This window comes from Oncorhynchus tshawytscha, linkage group LG31, assembly GCF_018296145.1.
Source record: "Oncorhynchus tshawytscha isolate Ot180627B linkage group LG31, Otsh_v2.0, whole genome shotgun sequence".
In the NCBI taxonomy this organism is placed as follows: Eukaryota; Metazoa; Chordata; class Actinopteri; order Salmoniformes; family Salmonidae; genus Oncorhynchus; species Oncorhynchus tshawytscha.
This window is the reverse complement of record NC_056459.1, coordinates 14,083,884-14,091,149: the sequence shown is the minus strand read 5'-3', so window position 1 is coordinate 14,091,149 and position 7,266 is coordinate 14,083,884.

The following is a 7,266-nucleotide window of genomic DNA, read 5'->3' as shown; positions in this document are numbered from 1 at the left end:
TTACCACACAGGCTGTGGTTTCATACTCCGGAATATGCATGTAGTGATATAATGACAATATAATAAAACCTGGCTACCCATCTCATTCTCATCATTTTCATAGACATCAACTAAATATTCCCATGACGTGTTGATCTGGTGTGCCCCAGAAAGCCAGGGCTAGATATAATCAGTTCTGCCTTAACCCACGATAACTGACTGCATAGCAGTTTCATTGTTTTTATTTGGCCGATTTCAGTGGTGTAACTGCATTGGAGCTGTCAAATCGATAAGAATCGTTATTCTTATCGCGGAAATTGCCATTGGATGCGCCAAGTCGCGTTAGTAATAATCCCATGCAGCCTTGTTACAAGTTTAACACTGGAATGTGTTTTGTAATATTGAGAAGGGAATTTATATGTTTAAAGTAACGATAAGAGAATCTGAATGACATTAAGAGTAATGACTAAAGTATTTCACCCTAATAGTTACAGAAGCTTAGACAATGTGTTTAGACATAATACTAGAATATTGTGAGACAGTGGGAACATTGTGTTTGTGTGTGATAAAGAGGAACTGACAACAGACATGTTTTGGTATTGTGAGACCAAGGACAGGAGATAAAGTTCCTCCACCCAGGGAGGAAGCTGAGTCTTTGCCTAATTATTATTAAACCCAGGGTCTTACAAACCTCGGGGATTGGTCAAAGCTTAAATAATTGCTAGTTATAATCATTGGGTTTGAACATTCTTGTGACAAGAATACACCTCAATTAGGCTGACATAAATACTTATTATTTTGTTGAATGATTTTCAATTTTAGTGTCATTAATATCGCCTACACTTTCTCGTTCTGAACTTCTATCGGAGTGGGATGGGTGTTTTTTCATCACATTGACCACACAAGCAGACTGCTCACTGATTTGATAGCTCTAAAGCAGACTGCCAAAACACCAGCTATGCGGGTGTGGACTATCGCTGATTAATGCTCGATCTGATTGATTTTAAGTGTTGGCGAGTTTCTTCAGAGACCAAAGCTCACATTTCAGGTTATGTTTAAATGTCATTATTTCCTCTTTAGTCTCATATGCTCCGACTCTCACAAGCACAATAGTTCAGTTTGATTCATGTTCAAATGTTTTATTTGTGAAGGTGAAATTGCTTAACGTCAACAGGCATTCTCTGACATATTATCAGGGCACAAGGCAAGACCCATATGCAGACACAGGAGGCAGATGGTTGGAGTCTTGGATGTTTATTGATCCAAAAAGGTGTAGGCAAGAGAATGGTCGTGCACAGTCAAAGGTCAAAACCAGTTCAGAGTCCAGGAGGTACAGAGTGGCAGGCAGGCTCCAGGTCAAGGCAGGCAGAATGGTCAGGCAGGTGGGTACAGAGTCCAGAAACAGGCAAGGGTCAAAACCAGGAGGACTAGAAAAAGAGAATAGAAAAGGCAGGAGCACGGGAAAAACACACTGGTTGACTTGGACATACAAGACGAACTGACACAAAGAGACAGGAAACACAGGGATAAATACACTGGTACAGAGAGACAGGAATCACAGGGATAAATACACTGGGGAAAACAAGCGACACCTGGAGGGGGTGGAGACAATAATGAGGACAGGTGAAACAGATCAGGGTGTGACAAATACGTTATATTTAGAACAAAAGACTCCATCTCCAGTTTACCATGATGGAACAAGACGTTTCTCACCAGTCATTTTATTTTCTCCTTGAATTAGATTATTTTCCCTCTCATCCCATGACATTGTATAATCAGACAGGAGTAACACTGTATAATCAGACAGGAGTAACACTGTATAATCAGACAGGAGTAACACTGTATAATCAGACAGGAGTAACACTGTATAATCAGACAGGAGTAACACTGTATAATGAGACAGGAGTAACACTGTATAATCAGACAGGAGTGACATTGTATAATCAGACAGGAGTGACATTGTATAATCAGACAGGAGTGACACTGTATAATCAGACAGGAGTGACACTGTATAATCAGACAGGAGTAACACTGTATAATAATCAGACAGATTGACATTGTAACACTGTATAATATAATCAGACAGGAGTGACACTGTATAATCAGACAGGAGTAACACTGTATAATGAGGCAGGAGTAACACTGTATAATGAGACAGGATTGACATTGTATAATCAGACAGGAGTGACACTGTATAATCAGACAGGAGTGACATTGTATAATCAGACAGGAGTGACATTGTATAATCGGACAGGAGTGACGCTGTATAATCAGACAGGAGTGACATTGTATAATCGGACAGGAGTGACGCTGTATAATCAGACAGGAGTGACATTGTATAATCGGACAGGAGTGACGCTGTATAATCAGACAGGAGTGACATTGTATAATCAGACAGGAGTGACATTGTATAATCGGACAGGATTGTATAATGACAGGAGTGCTGTATAATCAGACAGGAGTGACATTGTATAATCGGACAGGAGTGACGCTGTATAATCAGACAGGAGTGACATTGTATAATCGGACAGGAGTGACGCTGTATAATCAGACAGGATTGTGCACTTTCTTTTCTTTTTATTCCATCAATTACAGATAGATCCAGCAAAGTCAATCCAGTGTGTACAACAATGAGACACTTAGATTATAGGGCATCAGAAAATGAACAAATATTTCATCTACTCAGTTCACAATTTCCTTGAATCCAGTGATAAGGAGTCTTAAACAATTGAAGCTAGCTCCTGTATTTCGGCGCACATTAACGTGACACTCTAGTACTCTGCGTGATAAGAAGTGTTTCAGTGGGTTCAATCAACAGCCTTGAAAGACAGATAACAGGACAGAGACGCAGTGGTCAAAACCAGTGTTCCCTCGGCACTGAGCAAATTTCAGGTCAGCTGAGAGCAAACTTGAACATTGTGAAGATTCTTGGGCAACATCCAGGGCACCTTTACTGTGAACACTGAGGCTGTACCTGCTTTTAACAGTGGCTAAGTAGGTTGCTGTGGCTATTTGATCATAATGTAGTCCTACCAGAGTGGCCTACTGTCAAAAACAATGGAGAAAATGCATCCCATAACATTTTAACATGGAAATAGCTGTTCTATCATTCAGCCTACAGTAGCAGCCAATGTGTGGTGTTCAATGTAGGCCTATATTCCATGATACTTATGAAAAAAACATGCAGGGCTTGACATTAACCGGTTTATCCACTTGTCCTTCAGACAAGGAGGTGACTGAAAATGTTGTGGTGTTTGATGCAAGAAACCACTTTACAAAATAAAATGCATTATTATTCCAATACCATTATTACAGAGAATCAGAAACATTATGCTAACCCCTGCCTATTGGCTAGTTATCTTATGTCAGCCTGTCTCAATAAACAACACTTCTCATTTAAGACAAAAAAAGCCATTTACCTGACTCTAGAAATGTACACTTTTGTGCTCTTGTAGCAAAACAATCACATTGCTGACTACAAATGATCTACGGGGCTAATAACTCACTAACTAGCAAATTATATGAGCAAAATGTGCACGTGTGACTACATGCAGCTCTTGCTTTGATCTGAGAACAAATGCATCTACTCAAGACCACAGCTGTAAACACAGTCAAGTTCAAAGTAAATGGTGCAGATCCATATATGGCAATGGTCTAATTGCATATAGGCCTACTGCAGCTCTGATTGGTTATGCCACACCGGTTTGTGTAGAGTATGGGCTGAGTCATGTGCAATAGAATCCTACTCCAATTCGTTCTGCCTACAACAAAATACATTTTTTGGGGGGGGTAGATCAGCTTTAATATTGCAGATAGATTGTAGCTTCCATAAATGTAATTGTCTGCATAATTTCCAATCCCCCATATATATTTTTTTGTTAAATATATACACTACCATTCAAAAGTTTGGGGTCACCTAGAAATGTCCTTGTTTTTGAAAGAAAAGCATCCCGGAGTCGCTTCTTCACTGTTGAATTTGAGACTAGTGTTTTGTGGGTACTAAATGCTGCTGTCAGTTGAGGACTTGTGAGTTTCTCAAACTAGACACTCTAATGTACTTGTCCCCTTGCTCAGTTGTGCACCGGGGCCTCCCACTCCACATTTTTCATCTGTGCTAACATAATTGCAAAAGGGTTTTCTAATGATCAATTAGCCTTTTAAAATGATAAACTTGGATTAGCTAACACAACGTGCCAAAGGAACACAGAAGTGATGGTTGCTGATACAGTATAGGGCCTCTGTATGCCTATGTAGATATTCCATAAAGCCATTTACAACATTAACAATGTCTACACTGTATTTCTGAACAATTTGATGTTATTTTAATGGACAAAAAAATGTGCTTTTCTTTCAAAAACAAGAACATTTCTTAGTGACCCCAAAACGTTTGAAAGGTAGTGTACCTACAAATCTCTTGCATAGTTCGTTTTGTTTCGGTATGTAGCATTGATTTGATCACAATTGCCACAGTAAAGGGAAATGTTGATAGTGTTACCTAACAAGGAAAACTCTAGTAAAAAAGTTAAGTGAGGGAACATTGGTCAAAACTAATGTACATTCACTGTTAACTGCATTATTAAACACATTAGTTGTTTTTTTAGGAAAGTGATTGTCAACAAGACATTTTGAAGTTCCATTCATTTGAAATTGACTGGTTTACTTTGTTTCGAGTTAGTCTTATTTGGGGGGCAGAGCTCATTAGAATAATATCCTGCATGCATACGTTTTGGACATTTATCCAGAGCGACATCAGTCAGTGCATTTAACTAAGGTTGATAAACAAGCACATGTAAAAAGTCAACCGTTTGTTGAAGTTAAGGTGGTCTGTCGGTTTACAGAAGCCCAAGAGACAGATGGGAGCATTACTGTTCCCTACTGAATTGTCTGTTACGCTATTGTTAATAGGAAATTCAACTTTTGAATGTTTGTGTTTCGAGTTTATTTTTACTTTTACATGAATCAACGTTTCAGTAAAAGTGGAGGTTTTAGCCAGCTGGCTAATTTTCAACCGCAGTCCCTGGCCAGGTTATTAAAAACAACTACAATAACAATACAGACAAACAATGAGCAGTGAGCAACATAGAACAAGCAACATACTGTAGAACAAGCAACACATAGCACGCAGACAGAGCAACATAGAACAAGCAACACGTAGCACGAGGACAGAGAAACATAGAACAAGCAACACGTAGCATGCAGACAGAAACACAGAACAACCAACATGTAGCATGCAGTCAGAGCAACATTGAACAAGCAACACGTGGCATGCAGTCAGAGCAACATAGAACAAGCAACACGTGGCATGCAGTCAGAGCAACATAGAACAAGCAACAAGTAGCACGCAGATAGAGAAACATACAACAAGCAACAATTTCATATTAATCGAAAATTAGCTAGGTTGAATTTGGTTATTTTAGTTACCTTTTTCACCTGCTTTTTAAAAGAGACGTTGGAAGCAAGTATGATGTCAAGGTACTTCAAATCTGATACCACCTGAAGCTTCATAGACATCTAGCTCAGTAGTATCAGTTGTCCTCTTTGTGAAGAACATGCAGACTATTTTTTCACATTGAGATGTGACATAGTACTTACTTGTTGTGTTAGAAACTAGATCAAATACTTTCTTCGTAGCTGGGAGAAACAAATACTGTACATACAGTGGCAAGAAAAAGTATGTGAACCCTTCGGAATTACCTGGATTTCTGCATAAATTGGTCATAAAATTTGATCTGATCTTCATCTAAGTCTCAACAATAGATAAACACAGTGTGATTAAACTAATAACATACAAACAATTATACGTTTTCATGACTTTATTGAACACACCGTGTAAACATTCACAGTGCAGGGTGCAAAAAGTATGTGAACCCTTGGATTTATTAACTGGTTGACCCTCCATTGGCAGCAATAACCTCAACTGAACGTTTTCTGTAGTTGCGGATCAGACCTGCACAACGGTCAGGAGGAATTTTGGACCATTCCTCTTTACAAAACTGTTTCAGTTCAGCAATATTCTTGGGAGGTCTGGTGTGAACCACTCTCTTGAGGTCATGCCTCAGCATCTCAGTCGGGTTGAGGACAGGACTCTGACTGGGCCACTCCAGAAGGCATATTTACGTCTGTTGAATTAAGTTTGTGGTTGATATACTTCTGTGTTTTGGGTCATTGTTCTGTTGTATCACCCAACTTCTGTTTAGCTTCAATTCGCGGACAGATAGCCTAACATTCTCCTGCAAAATGTCTTGATAAACTTGGGAAATTCATTTTTCCAAGCTGTCCAGACCCTGAGGCAGCAAAGCAGCCCCAAACCATGATGCTCCCTCCACCATACATTACAGTTGGGACGAGGTTTTGATGTTGGTGTGCTGTGCCCTTTTTTCTCCACACATGGTGTTGTGTTTTCCTTTCAAACAACTCAAATTTAGTTTAAACTGTCCACAGAATATTTTGCCCGTAGCGCTGTGGAACATCCAGGTGCTAATTTGCGAACTTCAGAAGTGCAGCAATGTTTTTTGGACAGCAGTGGCTTCTTCTGTGGTGTCCTCCCATGAACACCATTCTTGTTTAGTGTTTTATGTATCGTAGACTCGTCAACAGAGATGTTAGAGTGTTCCAGAGATTTCTGTAATTCTTCAGCTGACACTCTAGGATTCTTAACCTCATTGAGCATTCTGCGCTGTGCACTTGCAGTTATCTTTGCAGGATGGCCCCTCCTAGGGAGAGTAGCAACAGTGCTGAACTTTCTCTATTTATAGACAATGTATCTTATCATGGACTGATGAACATCAAGGCTTTTAGAGATACTTTTGTAACCCTTTCCAGTTTCAACAATTCTTAATCTTAGGTCTTCTGAGATCTCTTTTGTTTGAGGCATGGTTCACATCAGGCAATGCTCCTTGTGAATAGCAAACTCACATTTTGTGAATGTTTTTTATAGGGCAGAGCAGCTCTAACCAACATCTACATTCTAGTCTTGCTGAAAAACTGCTATCTCAAGGCCATCAGACTGTTAAACGGCCATCACTAACACAGAGAGGCTGCTGCCTACATACAGACACAATTCATCAGCCACTTTAATAAATGTAACACTTAGTCACTTTAAATAATGCCACTTTAATAATGTTTACATATCTTACATTACTCATCTCATATGTATATACTGTATTTATTCCATCTATTGCATCTTGCCTATGCAGCCATTGCTCATCCACATATTTATAAGTGCATATTCTTATTCCATCCCTTTACATTTGTGTGTATTAGGTAGTTGTTGTGGAATTGTTAGAT